The sequence below is a fragment of the Silene latifolia genome, chromosome 3 (assembly GCF_048544455.1).
Source record: "Silene latifolia isolate original U9 population chromosome 3, ASM4854445v1, whole genome shotgun sequence".
NCBI lineage: Eukaryota > Viridiplantae > Streptophyta > Magnoliopsida > Caryophyllales > Caryophyllaceae > Silene > Silene latifolia.
The window spans coordinates 120101445-120122513 of record NC_133528.1 but is presented as its reverse complement, the minus strand read 5'-3'; the positions used below and the strand labels follow the sequence as shown (position 1 = coordinate 120122513).

At 35.6% G+C, this 21069-nt stretch overlaps 1 non-coding gene across 1 annotated transcript; it reads right to left on the bottom strand.

Moving 5' to 3' along the window:
• Nucleotides 1–3587: 3587 nt before the first annotated feature.
• On the bottom strand, nucleotides 3588–3694 carry LOC141650771 (small nucleolar RNA R71). The gene has a single exon (XR_012546787.1). It is a non-coding gene; the product is annotated as a small nucleolar RNA R71 (small nucleolar RNA).
• Nucleotides 3695–21069: the final 17375 nt, after the last annotated feature.

Here is a 21069-nt window from a genome sequence, read left to right as displayed (position 1 = left end):
TAAAATACCTACCCCAAATATCACCCAAGAGGAAGCTTACATAGCTAAGCAAACCTCAAAGACCACAAATCACAACCAACAAAACATTGGTTAGAACAAATGCAAAATCCAAATTTGCGAAAGGGACAATACACCCACTTGTATCACAAGGTAGCTCGCGCCTCTTTAGGGTGTCTGCTTAGCCTCTAAGCAAACACAACCGACCTATCACTCCACATTTCTCTATAAATAGCAACCTTCACACCCCATAATACTTACGCGAGTGTCCGCCTCCTCTTTTCTCCCTTAAAATTCTCGACTCGACTTCCTAAGTCACAATCCGACGCGTATTTATGACCTACCGATCGTAAATACAAGCCTTACACATTGTTTGATACCGTCATCATGCATTAAATCACTTGACCGAACACTTCGACCACTACATCGTCACTAATCTTAATAAAACACTCTTTTTACTTACTAAAACGGTTTTAAATCGAGTCTTTTCCGACCAAACGAGTTGTTACACTTACGTCGGTTTCTCGCCATAACCAAGCATGTAAGTATGAGGGTGTAAAAATCCTTCTTTTATCATGTCTTTAGTTATTTCAGGACTATAACATGCTAAATCATGCATAACACGATCCAAAACATAGGGTAAACGAGCCAAAACCGAGTTTTGGCCTGAGACAGAAGCCCCTTCTTCTGCACAGAGGCTCGCGCCTCAATGGGGTGTCCAGGTCAGACTCAACCGTATTTGTTCTCGTCTTTCCTCATTAATTCACTTTCATGTTTGTAATCGGTTTTTACCATTTCAAATATTTTCAAACATCTTTTATTTTATTTGCTTTTACAAGTTTTTAACCATAAAACATTTTTCACCCTTGGTTCCTAATACCATGACGGTTTAATCAGTGTTCCGGTGATAATATTTGGTTAACTACATTTTAAAGGTATTTTAAAGCCTTTTATTTTATTTCTTTACATTTTGGGAGGTATTTTAAGGCCTTTCATTATTTCTTTACATTTTGTATTAGTCACCACCATAAAGTCATCCTTGGTTCTACATACCATGCCGGATTTTAACCCGGGTACGATGATGAGTATCGACCAATTATATTCAAATGAACTTAAAACAATTAGTTCATAACCATTTTCAAAACTATTCATGTCAAGCTTGACAAGTCGAACCCGACACCGAATATCATCAAAATAATGATGATTATTCGAGTCTCGTTCCTCAAATGAATAAATGCGGCCTAAACGACCCTTTCAAACCAAAACGGGTTCAAATACCCATTTTTCAACACGATTTACAAACATTTTTCAAATGGTCAGAATGCGTCTTAAACCGTTGACTGACCCGCGCTAAACAGGCCATTTCTTTTCCTATTTTCAAAACCAGGGGAGACCCCCTTGTATCGCCAACAGGCTCGCGCCTCATATGGTTGCCTGGTGCAGGGTCTGTTCCCTTTCCAGCATTAGTCTAGGACGATGCCGACTCCGGTTAATCCGGATATAGGACGGATCAGATGACTAATTTGCTCATTTAAAAATCATATTTGCAAGATGCTTTACTAAGACAAATGGATCACGTTATGCACCATAAACCTAATTTGGTAAATGGATGTTTAATTTCCGTCTTGCATGCAAATAAACCATTAATCCAACTCGACATCTTATACTTGATACTTGGATTAAATCAACCGACTTAGAAAGCTCTCACATGTTAGGTTTAAATTATTGGATGTGCATTCATGTATTTAAACAGTTTTATAAACTTTTGCATTCAACCAACCAAGATCGATCGGAGAGGCGCTACACAAGGGGGGATTGGGTGTCTGATTAAAGGGCTTCCCAATACGTACCTTCACCTCTTACTCAGAAACTTTGGATAGTGGACGACCTTATCCGGGGCGTACGAGAGTCATTCTAGAGATAGGATGCTAAAGAGGGACGATTCCTTATCTTTAGTACCTATGTCAAACACTGCTTTGTGCTTCGTTTGACCGAGGTATAAAGTGGATTCGAACGGGTTCCAAGCATCCCACAAATGCTTGGTGGAAAATCCGAACATCTCTAATCGTTTCGAGACCCTTACCGAGACGAAACCGATCGATCTAAAACGATCCGGTCGAAAGCATCTTTACGCCGCCGAGCGTGGCTTTCAAAAGACCGTTGTATGCCCACAGATCGGCTGGGCCTGCAGGTGGCTACGTCCACACTTAGCATTTCTTATAATATAGTTAGCATTTCTGATAATATAATTTGCAATTTATATTCCAACACGAGTAGCTAAATTTTCTAGTCTAAGGGCTAGGGGAGCCATGCAAAATCAAGTATATAATATGTTAAAATAGGTTGATAATAATATTGTTCCAATTGCTTCTATCACATGTTTGCACTATAATGTTTAATCTTTGTTTAAGGCCTTAATCAATTGGTTAGGTTTGTTCATTCGTTCTAAAGTCGAGAGGCACGGAATCGAATTAGAGTATGCATGTATAGTAGGACGACCTAGTCATGGACGAGAGTTTCTCTAGGACCCGGTCTATTGTTGACACTAATGTCATAAGGTGGGTGTCTCTAATCTTAAGCATTTGACAATGTTTTTAATACCGAGTTTGATATAACTATATACTTACCTTTGCATGTGTGACCCGACCCCCTTAGACTCCTTTTTGTTATATAATTTACATCATAATTTTTATTAGTCATCAAACCAACAACAAACAATCAAAACAAAATCGACCTTGATAAGAATCTTCCCATAGCATTTCACAATGTAATTCCCGTTTCCTTGTGTCCGACCCCTATTGCTACATTCATTTGTTGTTTAGGGTAATTATCTTTTCATAGGTACACGATAAGCCTATCAAATTTGGCGCCGTTACCGGGGAAACGGTTTTATTACGTTTTGAATTGTCGATTTTTATCTTGTTTTATTTTGTCTTGAGGAACACTTGTTCCTTGAGACCGTTACTTATCATTTTCCTAGAAATTGTTGTCTTATGCCCAAGTCATCTCGTCGTGGAGAATTTATTTCACCGGATTCCGACCCCGAGAAAACCTTTAGGAGAAGACGACGGTTTTGGAAGGAAGTGAAAGTAGCCACTTCTCCCATACAAGTTGAAAGTGCTATAAAGTCTTACTTAGACAATCTAGAAGTTCTTGAAGAGGAGGAGGTTTCTAGTTCAACATCATCTCCACCACCACCACCATCTACTACCAAAAAGATGGTGAAGCTTTCCGATCACTCAAAGCCCACCGCAGCCATGCTTCCGGCCGGTATCACAACTACTCAAATTACCGTGCCGTAATTCGAGATCAAACCGTCTTTAATTAGCCTTGTGGAGAGAAAGCAATTTCGAAGAAGTCCTTTGGAGGATCCCAATTTTCATGTGCAAAATTTTTGCGACTATTGCTTCATGATCCTACAAACGGGCGTCACTCAAGCCCAAATAAGGGAAATACTTTTCGCTTTCTCTTTGAAGGACAAGGCCAAGATTTGGATCAATAGCCTTGACTGCACCGCCATGGGAATCACCAATTGGGAGACATTGGCTCTTGCTTTTTATCAATAGTTTTTTCCACCGGAGAAAACTCAGACCTTGAGGAGCCAAATCACCGGATTTCGTCAACAAGCTCTTGAGAGCTTATATGAATCATGGGAGAAGTACAAGAAGTTGCAAAGACAATGCCCACATCATGGGCTATATGATTGGTTTCTAGCAATAAAATTCTACAATGGATGTTGTGCCGAGTCCCGAAGGATTCTTGATTCCGCCAACAATGGGCGGTTTGATCAAATTGACACCGATATTGCTCATGCCACGATCGAATCTATGGGGGTCCATGATGCCCAATATATCAATTCCCGAACTGTGCCACTCAAAGGTAAAGAATAATCCTCCGAAAAATCCGTCTTGCTAGCCTAAATTGCCTTACTACAACAACAATTGGCGGAAAGGGATGCTAGAGATTCCGTTCAACAACTCAATGCCGTGTCTTCAATAAGTCAACTCATTGTTTGTGATGGTTGTGGAGGTGCGGGTCATTATGCCGCTCATTGCCGAGCTCCTATTGAAGAGTTAAATGCTTTTCAAGCTTTTAGACAAAGTTCATATCCACCGGGTACATTTTCCAACACTTATAACCCGAATACAAAATTCTATCCAAACTTGTCTTACACTAGCAACAGTGTGATTAACCCTCAACCCCCACCACAACAAAATGCCTATGTTCCTCAACAACAAAAGTATAATCCTCCACCGGGTTATCAAAGTCAACAAAGGCCCCCACAACACAATTACCAACAAAACCCACCACAAAATGGCCAACAAAACAATCAAGGAGGAGGTAAGCTTGAGGGCTTGATAGTACAAATGCAAAGGGAATTATTGGCTCAAATTCAAAAGAATGATCAAGCTCATAGTGCCGCGGTCAAGATGTTGGAACAACAAGTGGCTCAACTAGCCGCTTCTAACTCTCAAAGGAAGAATGGTCAACTACCTCCCCAAGGTACGCCACCACACGAGACCGTCAATTTTATTTCCTTGAGAAGTGGTACAAGCTATGATGGCCCATCCATGACTTTGGATGACAAAGTGGTTGTTAAAAAGCCTAAGCTTGGGGGAAGTGACAAGAGAAAGGCTAGTGAAGAACCTCTCGTTAAGGATCGTGTGTCATTTCCTCACCGGTTGTTGATGCTAAAGGGGAAGAGCAAGCTTGATGCCAAAGATGTTGAGCCCCCTATGCCCAAAGAAAGTGACAAGGTAATTGTTGAGGAAGTCTCTCCTAATGCTAAGGAGAGTGATGCCGTTTCAAATAAAGTGGATGCCCCCAATGAGAATGCGAAAGTGAGAGATGTGGAGGATACTCCTCCTAAGGAAGTTGTTCAAGTACCATTTCCCCATCGTTTAGCAAAGAACAAGGAAGAAGGTAAATTCGGTAAGTTTATGGACATGTGTAAGAATTTACAAGTCACCATCCCGTTTATGGAATTACTTACCCAAGTCCCCTCTTACGCAAAATTTATGAAGGAAATTCTCTCAAAGAAGCGATCCTTCAATGAGGTTGAGACCATTACTTTCACCGAAAAGTGTAGTGCACTCTTACAAAATAAGTCTCCCCCGAAACTTAATGACCCCGGTAGCTATTCTATTCCTTGCACTATAGGCACATATACCATTGATAAAGCCCTTTGCGACCTAGGTGCTAGTGTAAGTGTCATGCCCTATTCCCTTTGTGAAAAACTCAACATGGGTGCTCTAAAATGCACAAGTACAATTTTGCAAATGGCGGACCGTTCTTTAAAGCGACCCTTAGGGACTTAGAAGATGTACCCGTCAAAGTTGGCAAGTTTTTCATACCCGTTGACTTCCTCATACTTGATATGGCCGAGGACTCACAAACCCCAATTATATTGAGTAGGCCATTTTTACGCACCGCGGGTGCGCTAATTGATGTGAAAAATGGGAGGTTGACGTTGGAAGTGGGTGATGACCGGGTTTCCTTTAGCAAAAACAACACCATTAGAAGCCCAATGTTACAAGAGTCTTGTTATTTACTTAACACTGTTGACTCTTCTAATGCCTCTACTACACTTGGATCCTTACTAATGGATCCGTTGGAGGAAGATATTGGTGTTGTTTGTTTTGTAGGTGACGATGCTAAGGGCACTATTGTTAAGAGTGCCAAAAAAAAAGGGAAATTTTATTTGAAGAATTTCAAATGGTTGCGGAATGCAAAAGGATCTATGAAATGGAGCTTGGTTGGTGGCAAGCTCAATGACGAAACTTGAATCAAATAGCTTCTTATGTCGTGTGGGACGTTAAACCAGCGCTTCTTGGGAGGCAACCCAAGCTTTTTATTTGTTTTTATTCATTTTTGTTTTTAATTTTCTGCAATTTATTGTTTTTCGTAGATTAGTAATAAAATGCTCAACTTGACGATATTTCTTTTTGTGATTTTTAGGTGAAATAAAATGAAGAAAGGAGGCTTAGAAGAGAATCTGACATGCTTCCCCATGCAAGAACCCCGTTCGGGGCCGTGGTTTCCGAAAAACGGGAAATAATTAAATGCAATAAGGAAGTGAATCAAAAACGGGATGAGGCAGTCAACCCCGATCGGGGTCGTGGTTTTCTACATGGCTGCGTGATTCTTTATACGGGTAAAAAAAAAATTCTATCACTTTGCAAAAACCCTACGGTATCTCTCCTCCTCCCTTCTATTATATTCTCTCATTCTCTTCACCTAAATCACAACGAAACATCATTTCCCCGAATTCATGTTAGCTTGGGGGGAGGCTAGCAAGTCGAGTAAGTTTTTAATTGCTTTGCATTTTAGTTTAGGACTTGCAACCCATTAAACATGACCTCTCGTCCTTCTTGTTTTGTGCTTTGAGCAATTTTGTATGGTTTCGTTGGGTAGATTTAATTGTTGGCACATTGAGGACAATGTTATGTTTAGCTTGGGGGGAGATTGCATTTGCATATAGTGTAGTTTGCATGTAGTGTAGAATTTTTGAAATTTTTTGAGAGAAATTTTTGCTTTGTGCTTGCTTGTAGCCTAATTTCCTCTTTGACTTATCCTAATGATAGCTTGGTCTTAATGATTTATTCTTTCATGATGGGATAATAACTACATAGGGATGTCTTGACATAGTAGGTGAGAGATGTAAAATGAACCAAATTGGCTTGATCTTGACTTTTGGCAAGCTACAAAATGGTAAGGTAGAACCTCTTTTGACCGATGCATCCATATCCGGTCTCTCTTAGGTGAGTGTAGGTATCTCCTTATGATGTGTGTTTCATCAAAACGCACAAGTATGGTTCTCATGTCATTTCTTTGTAAGCATGCATTCATTTGTTATAGCATTTTGGAGCCATTCACATGATATAATTGCTTTCTTGACCCCTTTCATAAAACATTTTCCCTAGCTACATTATAACTTGCCTACCTTGTTGAGCTAGTAGCTTTGTTTGTTTTTGCTTTGGTGCTCAATTAGGATTTGTTTCAAAGGTTGGAAAATCATGTGAGCTTAGTCTTAATGCTCAAGAAGAAAAATGAATGAGAAAGATGAAAGAAAAAAGAAAAAGAAAAAAAGATGATGAAAAATGAAAAAAATCAAGCAATGAATGAAAAAAAAAAAGCATGAAAAAGAAAAAAAAAGAGAAGAAGATGTGAGAAACTCTCAAGCATTATTCATATATTTTGGAGATTGTCTTATGAATAATTTGGAAAATTAGGTTAGAATTGGGATTGAGCATGCTTTCATTTGATTATTGCTAGCTTGACATTAGCTCCACAATCCATGATTCATTTGTTCCCCCCCTCTTACTCATGACATATTGCCTTCTTTTCACCTCTTTTTGGCTTCTTTATCATACTTACATTTGACTGTTTGGCTTACTATTTTTGACATGTTTACCATATTAGATTGCAGGCACATTTTTATAAGTTGAGGATAGTTGAGTGTTTATTCACAAAATTGTCCTTTCACATACAAAAGAGTTGAGTGCCCCGTGAGATTCCATAAGTCGAAAGGTCATGCAAAGGCTTAAGAGGTTCATTTCAAGTTTTTCATGCTACGCCGTCATGTAAATCTCATCCAATGTTTTGCTTTGTCCTTTGCCCATGTTGATTCGGGTTTTTAAATCATTTTGCATAGCTTGTTTGGATATTGCAATTGTTGGGACATGGTTTCTTGCTTGAGGACAAGCAAGAGTTTAGCTTGGGGGAGTTTGATAAGTGCACATTTTATATATTTTCATCCCCTATATTGGCTCCATTTTATATGACATTTAACACTTATCATAGTATTTTGAGCTAATATTTGTTGTTCTAGTGTATTTGCTTGTCTTAATATGTCTTGTAGGATTCTTGAACTTTTTGGATCTAAAATACTACAAGATGACCCACTAGAGTACAATGGCTAAACAAGACCCAATATTGGACTAGCATGAAGTGTTTGCATGGGTTTTTCATGGAGAAGTTGATGGACTAATGTGTGCAATGCAATTGTGTCAACAAACCAAAGTCAAGCCCAACTCAAAGTCCAAGTCAAAGGGGAAGTAATAGGATTCCAAGCTACCTAGGATGCCAAGGGACTAGGTCTTAAACCGGGTAATTAATCGCTAATTAATCACCCACATAGGATACTCCTAGTAATTAAGAGGGGATTTAATGAAAACGGGCTGGAAACACACGACCCCGATCGGGGCCACATGTCCCTAGCTTGTTTACGTCTCACTCCTCTCCCCTATATAAAGGGGAGGCATTCCAAGGCTTAGGATAACTAATTTTCACGTCTCATTTTACTCTTCATAGCCTTAAGCAATATAATACTCTCAATAATTTTCATTTTAGATTTCATTATAAGTTAAGCTTGTAGTTATCAACATTTGGTTCTTAATATATACTTCAAGCATTTGGTTATTATTTGTTTCTTCCATACAAGTTCATCTCTTTCAAGGTATTTCTATTTCTAGTTTATAATTTTACAACTCTATTTAGTTTATACATAATTTATAATTAAGTACTTTATTTATATTACTCTAGTTTTATTTCTTTCATATGTTATACCACCTAATTTATCTAAATCACGTAATCATGCTTAGCATTTCTTATAATATAGTTTGCAATTTATATTCCAACATGAGTAGCTAAATTTCCTAGTCTAAGGGCTAGGGGGGCCATGCAAAATCAAGTATATAATATGTTAAAATAGGTTGATAATAATATTGTTCCAATTGCTTCTATCACATGTTTGCACTATAATGTTTAATCTTTGTTTAAGGCCTAATTCAATTGATTAAGTTTGTTCATTCGTTCTAAAGTCGAGAGGTACGGAATCGAATTAGACTAAGTATATATAGTAGGACGACCTAGTCATGGACGAGAGTTTCTCTAGGACTCGGTCTATGGTTGACACTAATGCCGTAAGGTGGGTGTCTCTAAGCCTAAGCAATTGACAATATTTTTTAATACCGAGTTTAATATAACTATATACTTACCTTTGCATGTGTGACCCGACCCCCTTAGACTCCTTTTTATTATATAATTTACATCATAATTTTTATTAGTCATCAAACCAACAACAAACAAACAAAACGAAATCGACCTTGATAAGAATCTTCCCATAGCATTTCACAACGTAATTCCCGTTTCCTTGTGTTCGACCCCTATTGCTACATTCATTTGTTGTTTAGGGTAATTATCTTCGCATAGGTACACGATAAGCCTATTACAGCCTATATTAATTCTAACCCTGTCGGTGAAAGTATTAGTTTGCTACACTAGTTAACAATTCAGGCCTAAATTAATTAACTAAAAGAAGAACAATAATCAAACGATAACTTAAGCAATATTACTAGCAATCAATTAATAATCCCCTTTCTAATTTACCTAGATCCCCTTCATCTTAGATGAGGAATTTAGCTACTCATAACGAATTTAACAGCAACAATGATAATAATTGAAAGCATGATTAACAATATGTAATAATAGCAACTAATTAAGAACATAAAACTAGATTGAATAATTAATGAAGAATGATTAGTACCGTAGCAACAAGGAAAGATTAAGAATTCAAAGGTAACAAGTTTTTACAGCAGTTCTAAGTAAATAAAAGCATAACCTAATAATAACCTACGAGTTTAAAATTTATAATACAAAACAAGTGTTTTAGGAAAATACGAAAATTAGCCTGACAGCAAGGATCCTCGATCAAGCCTAGCAGCACTCGATCGAGGACGTTTACTCGATCGAGGAACCAGCCTTACAGGCCTGTCTCTCGTCTTTCTTCACTTCTAAACTTCAAGTCACCTCGTTCCTTGTGCCATGCTTCGTGTATTCCACTATGCCATATCCGCAATACTCATCTTAGCTCGATTATCCTCGTAATGCTTCATTTCTACATTAAAACAGAAAATAGCGGCAGTATCGACAATTCACTATAAAAGGGCATATAATCGACATAAAGGCACGGAAACGGTATATAAAATGGTATGAAAGGAGTTATAAAAGTATATATAAAAGTGGTGTATTATCCATTACTGAAGAAGATAACTCGTTAAAAACCTTCCTACAAAAACTCCGTGGGAAAAAAAACGCTAGTGAAGGAAAAGAGGACACTAATTTTCAAACACGCATAATAATAGCTGCCTCGTTAAAACCTTTCCATGGAAAACCCAGTGGGACAAAACCATAGATAAGGAAAAAAGTACAACGCGTGTCTACTCCCCATGATGACTACATAACTCGATGTATCTTGAAATGAGTATCTTGAAATGATCCATGCTCTGACATTGCTTCTTGGTGATCGTTGAAATAGTACCCATTGTGGTTGATAAACTTGAATCTTCACTCAATATTAATTCTTGACAACTTCAATATTATAATCTTTCGGAGCTGACAATCTGGATATAATCATTTCATAATAGCTTTTGGATCTTCATTTCAAATAATACCTCCATAATTATGATGGAGTTTCTCCTTAATATATGACATAACATTATATATCCAAAATAATTGTCATCGCAACAATAATGACAATCATTACTATAGCGTAATCTTGCGCTTATAGTGCTACCTCGTTAAAAACCTTGATAGGAAAAACACGTTGGGATAAAAAACTTAGTCGAATGAAAAAAGAGTATAACCATCATTCCTTAATTCCTTGTCTTAAGGAGATTCAATCCGATAATTATTGAATAATCATCCAATACCTTTAAGCGATTTTCTTTGCTAAACCACAAATGTATGGATTGACATTCTCATTGTAGACTTTGACTACATTTTTTTCAATCGTTATGGTACTTCTGGACTATAAACTAATTTCACATGTTAGCATAAAGCTCATTTAAATCATTATTCTCATATGCTCAAACTTCAGGTTGAGACAATAATAATTTCCTCAAGTAAACTCTACAAGAGTTTGAATATTCCATTTTGGAAATAATCACGATAACCTTTCAATCGTGGCACAGAGGTTCATATATAATCATAAATTCCCAAAACTCAATTAATCAAACATCATCAATCAACAATCATTTATAAGAGGCTCCTATATAGAGTAATCCTCGTTGGAGTATATAAGAGTATATTTCTCCATTTAAACATTTACCCATTTAAAAAAATATTATAAAACATGTTCATGCATTTGATATAAAACTAATTCTAAATAACAGTTATATAACAATTCAATAATGGCAGTTATACAACAATGCATATGATATAAAAACAATTGTAAATAATAGCAAATATAACAATGCAATTATATATATATTAAAACTAGTTAATATTCAAATGATGAACTTAATCTCTAAATGCACATGATAATGACTCGATAATGGAAACTGTACAGTTTTTTTTTCCAATATTCATAACTTAAATTGACTTCATGTCAATAACTGGACATCTAGTCCATGAGCTCATTTCTAATCATAGATTATATGTCGACAATTAAAATAAACTTAAATATAAGATCCCCATTTTCTAGTCCATTAAACGCCGCGTGCAAATGCATATCAGTTCCTTAAACACATCGATATAATTTCAATATCTCGCGATATTGTCAGTACTGATTAGTGATATCTGAATATATATGGTACCCTTTCTTTTCTATATAGGCCATCTATTATCATTCAGATATATATGTCACTTCCGAGACATCCAAATTTCTTTACTCCATAGGAGTACCAACTGCTCAAGCTTGCCATTTCCTTATTACTTGAAATATGTGAACCGATATGACTTTCACACTACCTTTCATGTGTGATTATATTTTAATTTGGCAAGAATCTAATTTTTCATTACATATATTTTCTATGACTAATTCATAACTCGCTATATCACATATATGGCTAATCTGTAATGTAACATACCACATTTTCATAAGGTGATCAAACCGGTACTATAATACATCTTCATATATAACCAAATGAATACAATCATTTCTAATTTCATAAACCTCTATTTGATGTATATCTTTCATATTGAAAATAAACCGCTAAACTTCAGGTTCAGTTGGGAATAATATACCTGTTTGTTTTTACCAGCTTTTCTTTATCATTCTTCCCCTGAGGTGGTAAAAACTATAACCACCTTAGACCTTAATTGCTCATATCACCGATGGGAATTTGTATGGACATTTTTGTACAATAACAAAATATTTCGGGGAATACATATAATGCAGTTGAATTTTAAGTGTGCTAAATCACAATGCCCAATTCGGAGACAAACGATTCCATATAATAATCAAACTGTGATCTCCAATTTTAAATACACTCAGTCTTCGTGTAATATCTTGCCTTTAATAAATTTACACGAGAGAGTTTCATCACTTATATTTTCCTTAGGATAAACTTCAGGTTTATCAAAACGGGTATAATTAGAACCCGGATGACCTTAATTATTGTCACTTCTTAACCATTTAATGTCAACTTTCTTAGTTTGCCCACATTTCATGGCAATGTTTCACAAGCATTGCTAGTGTCTCGATAAGACATTATCACGCGTCGCATTTTTAGTTGACTATAATTAACATGCTAATCTTCTAGTTAGCAATATATATCTCATATAACCTCAAAATTTTTTCTATCCAGATAAATTTTGTGACATAGGACACTACAAGTGTCCTGTATATGTAGGCAAGAATATGACTATATAACTCTTTTGAGAGTGAGATTATCTCTCGAATATTCCATGATGATAATCTTGTATACTTCCGGTATACAACTTCTATTTATGGAACTTCAGGTGAACCAAAAAAAATAAAATAATAATAATTAATTCAAAATCGTTTTTAAACAATTTAGCAAAAGAAATATGTACAACTATAATTCAAATTATAACAAATAGTAATGCATAAAAATTTTTGACTCACAATTAAATTATTTAATTGAACTTCTTATTATGCATCATGTGCGATAATTACACTAAGGCGCTGTTTGATAAACGGCATATTGGCCAATTTTTAGCATATTCAAGAGTTTTAGCATGTTTGACCAATCAATATGCTAATTTTAGTATTTGGTAAACAACATATTGAACCAGCATATTTGGGGTCAATATGTTGTTTTACAGTATGCTGCTTACCCCAGCATATTGGTTATCATATTGTAAAATAGGAATTTTTTTCCATTTTACAAAGAAAACTAACAATCTATTAATCGTAATCTGCCAATTACCAAATACTCATATTAATTCTGCTAATTATAATATGCTAGTCAAACCTTCTGATAAAATCTGTCATTTATAATCTGCTTTTGTAATATGTTTATATTGAAATTAATCCGCTGTTTACCAAACAGGGCCTTGACCTTGTATGGAACAGGTTGTTTAGTTAGCTTCGTGATTTAAAATAGCTTAGTAATAATAATTAGTTAGTATTCATACGTATTTTAATTATCTTGTTTAGGAACGGTTTTATATGACGCTTCTGTGAGACGGTTTTGTGTGGCGGATCTTGGTGTATCGAGTAGCTTATGAAGAATTGCTAAAAGGTAGGTTTATCCTACTCAGTTTCGATAATGTGTCTATTTGTTAAATGAGTTGTTTGTCTTTAATTGCATTTAATGAGTCGATAATTGGCATGGTATACGATATCTTGCATTTATTGTGTTTGTCATGTATATTGGAGGATATTGTGGTGTTGGTTGGTTACTTTTTCTATGGAGACGGAAGCCGGTTGGGAAACCGTCTTCTGCTTGAGTCACCTATTGGGGTTTCCTACCCCAATAGAAATATGCACATTAATGACTTGAGTTCGGAGGGACGCGTGTGGTGAGGCACGACGTCTGGCAGGGGACCCGAGTCGCTCTAGGGCCCGGTACCACCGACGTGTTCGGAGTACCTTGTGTGATTGTGGTGTCGTGGACGTGTTCCTGGCACCAGTGGTTGTGGGTACGTCTAGGCGTGTCCCGGTACCGGCGTGACGGTTAAATAGTTGTATGTCATTCATATCATGGTCATATAGTTGACTCACGCACTTGAGTCGTGTTACACTTCTTTATCGTTACTGACGTTTGTGTGTCTGTGTTTGTCACCTATCTCTTTTGGGGTAGCCTGTGTCGATCCATACGATATCCTTTGGTCATATAAGGAGCAGATTATGTTCAGGTTGTTTGGATAGTACGCGAGAGACAGGACGAGCTTGATAATATCACGAGACGAGTCTAGTTGGATAGAAGAGTATAGATGTCACGAGTTGTATTTTATTTATTCATTTAATTACGTTTATGTTATTCATTAACATTATATTTATAATGAATGTGCTTTTATCGAAGTTTTGAAACACAACCTCGGGAAACCGAGATGGTAACGCTCCAATTATCTTGGCCGGATAACCGGAGTGTTACAAAGTGGTATCAGAGCGATGATTTTGGAACCTAAAACAAGAACCAAAATGAATTTAGGAGTGTCTAATAAAATGAACCGGATATGAGTACAATAGGAGGTCAGTTTTGGGCGAGAAGGATCCCTCATTTCAAAACTAGAACCTGTTGTTTGGGTTGATCACTACGTGGGCGGCTATTAGTCGGGAAACGCGAAATGACATGTTGCATGAATGTATACGTGTTATCATTTTGTTGAACATCTTACCTGTTTTGTTCATTCAAATGAAATGCGATAGCATGTATATTTTTGAATGTAAGTATTCATATGTATAAAGTGCCTTAATGAATGATTATTACGTGTTAGAATGTGATTAGTAATGATTGATTAGTAGATTAGTCGTTAGTATAAAAAGTAATGTTTGTGAGTCGGGAATTACAAACCATAAGAGAGGCACCCAGCCGAGTACGAACTAGTACTCGATCGAGTACCAATCACTCGACCGAGTAAACCCTACCACTCGACCGAGTGGACCAATTTCCAGAAATTTAAATTTTCTGGAAGTGAGTCACTCGACCGAGTGGAGAAGGCACTCGACCGAGTGGACTCAGCACTCGACCGAGTGCCATTGTCTGGGTTGTGAATTTCACAAAAAATTCCATTATTGCCTCATTTTATCTCTTTATTCATTTATTTAAGATTATTTTTCTTGTAAACATCATTGCTGATTGTTTGTTTTCCGAATTCAAGTTTTTCCCTATTTTAATTCCTTAATTCGATTGATTTCACTATGTAATTGAGGTTTTCTTCCCTCTTATTTTCCAATTTGATTGGGTTTGAATTTATGCTTATTCCTTCGAATTTTGTCAATTAATTGCATATTTTGTTTGACTCATGATATTAATTACCTTCTAATTCATTTATCAGGTCAAGTATGAAATTTCATGTTGAATTTTACCCATATTTTTTTATGATCTTGAAAATATATGTTTCGAAGTCAATGATTTGATTTTGTATTTTGTTGCTTGGTTAATTGTCTAACAAGGACCAAGGTTTAGTTGTTATTGCTAATTTTGTCACACATTTGAAATGTTGTCTTGAAAACTTGACTATGAAATTTTAAAGCATTGATGTTCATACTTAAGAGTAGATTTTTGTTTCATTTTCTAGTAATGACATGTATTGCCTTGAATCAAAATATCATCTTAGAACGTTGCCCAGAATTTTTGAAATCCCGTAGTATATATGAATGATTTTTAATTTTTGGCACTCAAAACACGATCCGCTTGTTTCTCGGTATTTAGTCCTTATTGATGATGTATGGTGTTACATTAACCTAGGAGTCTTACCTTGCAAATTGCCTTAAATTTTGATAAGTATGTTATTTATACAGAAAAATTCTATTTTATATTCCGTTCTTATCTAATTATGTCATTAAGTTTCAAATGTTATCTAAATGACGTTAGGCATGATTTTAAAATTTGAAAATTTTGTCTTAAAGCTTTTCTCGATTTAATTGAGTAATAATAAGACTCCAATTTTGTCAATAATACTATGTATTGCCCTAAATTGAGAATCTACTTTAAAATTTTGCCCAAAACTATATATATATATATATATATATATATATATATATATAGAGAGAGAGAGAGAGAGAGAGAGAAGGGTTCTCATGAGTCCCTTACATCTTAAGAGTCCCTAAGTCCTTATAAGGGCCTTAGGATGGAAAGGATGGAGGGATGAGATTACATCTCAATGGAGGGCCACAAATTGATCTCCCCTCATTACCTTTCTAACTCAATTTATCTCTCTTTTTAATCCTCCTCATTCTCATAACCTCCTCTCATCCATTCATTTATTCACCCTTTTCAATCATTCACTCCCTCTTCTGTATCATTCTCTGCCAACAAAAAAAAACTAAAAAAAAAACTCAAACAAATAAACTCTCTTCCTCCACAACAAATAAAAAAAACCCAATAAACAACCAAATCACTCGGCTGCCACCACCACCACCAACTCCCAGCCCCACACCGCCACCCCTGCACTACCGCAACACCCACTACCGCTGTCCTCAGGCGACCTCCGTCCTCCCTTCTCTGCCATGTCGCGGCTCCACTCCTCTGCCACCATCTCCGGGCGCCCCTCCTGCCGCCACCCTGACAATCCATCCACGCCGGCCTCCACTCCCCCGTCCTTATTCCACCTCTCTACTCCTCTCCTCCACTACCGCAACACCCACTACCACCGTCCTTAGTCGGATCTCAGGCGACCTCCATCCTCCCTCCTCTGCCATGTCGCGGCTCCACTCCTCTGCCACCATTGCCGCCACCCCGATAATCCATCCACGCCGGCCTCCACTCCCCCGTCTTTATTCCGCCTCCCTACTCCTCTCCTCCTTGCCGCGACTACCACCCCCTCTTTTTATATCTTTTTTTTAGATCTGTTTGTTATTGGTTGTTGTCGTCGTGGTGGTGGTGGTGGTTGCTGCTACTGCCACCATTCTTTATTTTTCAGGTTTTTTTTTTAAATTTTGTCGTTGGGTGTGGGTATGGTGTGTCGTCGTTACATTTTTTTGTTGTTGTTGTTGTGGATCCTTTTTGTTTTTAGTTTCTAATTTTTTATTTTGATTTTTGTTATTTTCAAATTTTTTTGTTATTTTTGTTATTTTTTTCAGATCTTATTTTATTTGTTGATTTAATCTTAAATCTATTAAATTTATAATATTTATGATTAAAGTTATACGATTTACGGCTAAAGTTATAATATTTACGGCTAAAGTTATACTACACCCTTCAAAAATTGAAGTTACATAGACTTTGTACTAAAATTTTTTTGGTTAATTTATTTTTTTAAGTTACAAGGAGTCTCTTTTTTTTTTATTGGTTAATTTTTGTTCACAAATTACGTTTTTTAAAGTTCCGTTTTTTGTTTTTTGGGATGATTTTATTTGTTGATTTAATCTTAGATCTATAGTATGAAGTATGCAAAAAATGGACTATAAGACTAAAGTTACACTATTTATGACTGAAGTTATACTATTAAAGTTATACCCTTGTAACATTAAAGTTATGTAAACTTTGTTACACTATTTATGACTGAAGTTATACTATTTACGAGTAAAGTTATACCCTTGTAATATTAAAGTTACGTAAACTTTAATGCTAATTACTTGTATTTCTTTGGTATTTGTGTGTCGGTGTTGTTGTGAGACACATTTTTCTACTTTCTAATTTTTGTAGACAATTTACATTTGTTAAATTTTTTTAATATTGAATTTTTCAGATCTACTTTTGAATTTGTAGTCACAAATTATATTTTAATTTTCATATCTATTTTTTGGTGTTTGTTTGATCTAATATTATTTTGGGCATTATGTGCAACTTTATTACACATTTTGTGTAACTTTAATGGCATTATGTGCAACTTCAATGCTCATTATGCGCAACTTTAGAAACAGTATTTGAAACTTCAATCTCGTCTTGTTATAATGTTCGTTTTAAATTTGAATTTAAATTTGGACTAAAGTTACCCGATGTTGGACTAAAGTTACACGGTTTTGGACTAAAGTTATACAAAAAAGGACTAGAGTTATAGTGTTGATTTCAAATCTGAATTTAAATTTGGACTAAAGTTACACAATTTTGGACTAAAGTTATACGATTTTGGACTAAAGTTATACAATTTTGAACTAAAGTTATACAAAAAGGACTAAAGTTACAGTAGAATAAATTATACACACTTATCATAAAATTAAATAGAAACTAATTAATTTTGTACTAAAGTTACACAAAATTGTACTAAAGTTACATAATTTTGAACTAAAGTTATAGAAATAGTACTTATATAAATTCAAATTTATAATGTTGGTTTTTATTTGTTATTTTTTGTTGTTATACTTATATTGTTTTCATTTGTCAACAAAGATAAATGAGAAAACAAAAGTTATACTTTCATTGAAGTTACACACATTCCTACTGGAGTTATACATTCATTGAGTAGAAGTTACTCATATAATTACTAGAGTTATAAAATTGAGTAGAAGTTACACATATCCGCGCTGGAGTTATACATTCATTAAGTTATACTTATATTTTTTTTTTGTTATACTTAATATTTCATTTGTCAACAAAGAGTAATGAGAAAACAAAAGTTATACTTTCATTGAAGTTACACACATTCCTACTGGAGTTATACATTCATTGAGTAAAAGTCACTCATATCGTTACTAGAGTTATACATTCATTGAGTAGAAGTTCAACACATTCCTAATGTAGTTATACACTCATTAGGTAGAAGTTACACATATCTGCGCTGGAGTTATACATTCATTGAGTAGAAGTTACACAAATCCTTACTGCAGTCCTATTGTAACTTTAGTCCATGACGGTGTAACTTTAGTTCATAACAGTATAACTTTTGTCCATAACTGTATAACTTTAGTCATTTTATATCATTTTTATATAAAAATGTGAAATATAAGATTAAAATCAACAAATTATAAGAATTTTTATATAGCTAAGATTAAAACAACAAATTTTATGAAAAATATTTTAGTAGATCTTAGATGAAAAAAAAAATATCTCACCAAAAAAACGAGATCTAAAAAACCCAAAAAAAATTTTAAAAAAAATATATACAACAAGAAGAGATTTGAAAAGAATAAATAACAACAAAAACCAAAAAAATAACAAATAAAATAAACCGACCCCAAACAACAAATTTAACACAATATCTAAAAAAAAAAGTGACGAAAAAAACCGAGACGCAAAATCTGGAAAAAAAACGAAATTATAAAAGTTACCGGTGGCGGCGGTGGTGGGGGTGGGTGGTGGGTGACGGTGAGGGTGGGTTGTGGGTGCGCGTGTCAGGTGGGGTAGTGGTGGGTGGTGGTGAATGAAGAAGAGAGGAATGAATGATTTATTTGGGTTTGTATTTTTTTGTGATTTTGATTTTTTTGGGTTTTTTAGAGAGGAAAGAGAAGTGAGATGTAGAGAGAGGAGAAGAAGTTGTGATAATAAGATGATGAATGATTAGTGAGGTATGTTAATTGAATTGATGAGATAATTAGAGAAAAGGTGGAGGGATTAATTTGTAGCCACCCATTGAGATCTAATTCTAGCCTTCCATTCCCTTCATCCAAGAGCCCTTAGAAGGACTTATGGACTCAATATATATAATGGACTTACATGATCCATTCTATATATATATATATATATATATATATATATATATATATATATATATATATATATATATATATATATATATATATATATATATATATATATATATATATATATGGTTAGATTTCAAATTTTATATTTAAAACATAATCCCTTTGTTTCATGGTGTTGTTTCTTTGTTAATAATGTAGTGCTTTGCTTAGATATGGGTCTCAATGCTTGTTTACCTTGCGGGTTGTATGGTCTTGGTGATGCGTGTCCTAAATATGATGTTTTACACCTCATTTTACACGCATTTCAGAGCTTATTTGTGTAGTTTATGCTATTATTTGCCCCATTTCGTCTACTTTCGTATTTTTATGTAATATTGCAGATTTATGCGGAAATGAGTAGAAATTGAGCTAAATCCGTCCCCGAGTATCTCGCATTGCATTTGACGTGAAGTATTTACTCAAGGAACGAGCTTGGTGCGCATTTCGAGGCCCGAAAGATGAATCCACGAGAAGTTAGAAGTCAAGTATCAGCTACTTCAGTCGATCGACCGCTGCCCTTAGTCGATCGACCAACCCACGAGTTCCAGTAGCTACTGTTCAGCGAAAAGCAGTCGATCGACTGCTTTGCATGGTCGATCGACCAAGCCGCTAATTCTGACGCGAATAAGAAGATCGAGAATTAAGAAGCCCATTGTACATTAGGTTTTGGAATAAGAACTACGTTGTATTCCTATATAACGTAGCTTTAGCATTCAGAATATTCATCTAGTTTTCTATCAAGTTTTTATCATTCAGTTCGAAGATACAATTCAACATTCATAGTTTAGTTCGTTCTTTAATAAAGTTTCTGTTTTGCATTCGGTTCCGATCTTCCCTTTTCAATTCCTTTACACGGTATTCTTCTGTTCTTATTCAGTTCTATTGCTTCCATTCGTAGTATAGAATTGCAAGGTTAGATCTCCCGAAACCAATTTATCGCTTTATGTTAATCGCTTGTTTAGATAATTTAAGCATGATTTCGAATTTTTTAATTGTTAAGTTTATTGCTGTTTTTATCATGAGTATGAGTAGCTAAATCCCCTGTGCTAGGATGTAGGGAATCTGTAGCGTAGGCGGCATTAGAATAGGACGACCTAGAGTGCGCCATGGTCGATCGACTGGCTTCCTGGTCGATCGACTGGCCTTGTGAGATATACTTCGTTTTAATTAATTTAATTTCTATGTTTGACGAATCGAGTGCACGCGACTAGTTGAATGCCTAGGATTTGACCGACCCAATAAAGATCGAAAGATAGGGGAAGGGAGATATCCTACCTAATTAAGACGACTAGATTAACGAGATCGAAAGATAAGTTAGTTTAGCCTTTTTAGTCACTTTTCAGGACGAAAGTTAGTATTAGTGATATTAGGGACCTGTAGCGAGATCGAAAGATGCTACCTGTGAGACTGGACCGAGAGGACCTCTTATTTTCCCGTCTCACATGTTTGTTTTAGACCTACCTAGTATACTGCCGTCGAAGCTACAGTGAACCGACCATCTTAGCACTCTTTTAATATCTGTTTTCATCAATTAG